The sequence below is a fragment of the Pholcus phalangioides genome, unplaced genomic scaffold (assembly GCF_987345545.1).
Source record: "Pholcus phalangioides strain wild (caught in Gottingen) unplaced genomic scaffold, Ppha-v1.0 ptg000036l_1, whole genome shotgun sequence".
NCBI lineage: Eukaryota > Metazoa > Arthropoda > Arachnida > Araneae > Pholcidae > Pholcus > Pholcus phalangioides.
Window position 1 is genome coordinate 1333451 of NW_028301623.1, and position 1798 is coordinate 1335248.

General features: G+C 47.7%; 1 non-coding gene across 1 annotated transcript; it reads right to left on the reverse strand.

The window, feature by feature from the left end:
• Positions 1–811: 811 nt before the first annotated feature.
• On the reverse strand, positions 812–998 carry LOC149066032 (U2 spliceosomal RNA). Its single transcript, XR_016195514.1, has one exon. It is a non-coding gene; the product is annotated as a U2 spliceosomal RNA (small nuclear RNA).
• Between the last annotated feature and the right edge of the window lie 800 nt (positions 999–1798).

The window sequence follows — 1798 nt, forward strand, 5'->3', positions numbered from 1 at the left end:
GGAAGTCGACGAAGAGGAGGAGGCGAGGAAGAAGAGAGCAGGGGTGGTCACGAGCCTTCAACCGCCAACCAGGTCATGTTTCGGGCACGCCGTTGTCTTCGCTTAGCCGGACATCTTTCTCAGGCAGGAACCAGCTTCAGTTCCGATGTTGGAGGATCCGCGTCAAATCTTCGGAGGGGCGTGGCACATCAGCTGTTGACTGGATCACCGTCGAATTTGGTTGGTAGTTTCCTCTCCTCTTGACTAGATCCTAGGCAAGATCATCCACTACACTTTGATCTTAGGCAAAAGGCCGAGAAGCGATAACGGGATAGATGCAATTAAAATTTGATCACAATTAACTATAATTAATGTCCTGGCTGGGGGCGCACGCGCAGCGTCGGAAGACTGGTTCGTATTTTGAAGACGAGACGACTCTTCGACCACGTGTTGCTTTCAGGTACGACGTTCCTGGGCTCCCGGGGCGCCGTTCCGTTCGGGTTGCACGTTCTACCGCTAGATGTCGACGCGAGACCAATATCTACTTGCATTGCCTATCGAGAAGGGGGGGGGGGCACCCAGGAACAGGAGAGACGTCGAGGGGACCCGAGGCAGCATTTCGGAAGCGCATAGCACAACGAGGAAACGACCGGCGTGGACCCGTCCTCACAAGGACGTGCCATCCACGTCGTCTCCTTAATGAAAAACTAAGTCCCAGGGGTCGTGTGCCGGGCCTTAATTTCCCGTCGACCGCTTTCAAATTTGTCGTTTTCGCCCCGACAAAGAGTGATTATTGCGAAATTATGAATAAAACACAGTCTACTTGATTTCAAGAGGATGGGCCCAACTCGAAGGTAGTGCAATATCGAGAGGACCCGCGGCAGAGGTTCAGCAAGCTGAAAGCACTCCGCCCTGTTCCAAAAATAAGTTTAATATCTTGTCCCCATGTAGGAGACGTACCAGATATTAAGCTGATAAGAACAGATTCAAAAATTATTTATTAAATGCTTGAAAGGTAGTATTTACATGGCCCTACATTGGGTCTTATTTCAATCTTTTCAAGAGAGTTTCAGTATCCATTTATAACAGATGTGGTGCGCATGGAACATGGAAAAATGATTTGGGAGATACATTACAAAATTTCGGGAACGATACAAAGAGTGTATATGCAATATTAACAGTATGCGCTTTGCGGAACGGGAGGAGAGTTTTCAGGATTATCAGGGTACAACAAAACTATACAGGGATGCAGAAATAAATGCGGTGCACTTTTGCGTGTGCAAGGGGAAGTATACAAGGAAACGGGGGGTATTTTGCAATTGTGGATTTTAACGGTGATACACAGACAATGTGGGTACTTCACATGACATTGCGGAGGGGTATATACAAAAAAGGGACATGAGTCACCTGATGGCTGCGAGGTGTACAGTTTGTGCGATTTCGATACAATATACATGGTTTCAATAAAGAAAAGGTGGTGTAAATACATATTTTATCGTTTTGATACAGATTATACGGTTTACATAACATTTTCTTCAGTTTCAGTCTAGCTTACACGCTGCCTTTTCGCAACTGGAATGTGTTCGAGGACCTTGTCGACGAGCTCACTAACTTTGCGAAGAAGCACGTGAAGCTGCCGGACACGCAAGTGCGGCCAGCCCCAAGGCGGAAAGTGAACCCCAATAATCATCGGGACATTCAGAAGCTTTACCACAGAAACAGACGGCAGGCAATAAAGAAGATCCTGGGATCCGATGCTAGTCGCTGCGGCCTCCCCCTCAGGGTAATTGTGGAAAAGTTTCAGGTGTCAAACGCCTTC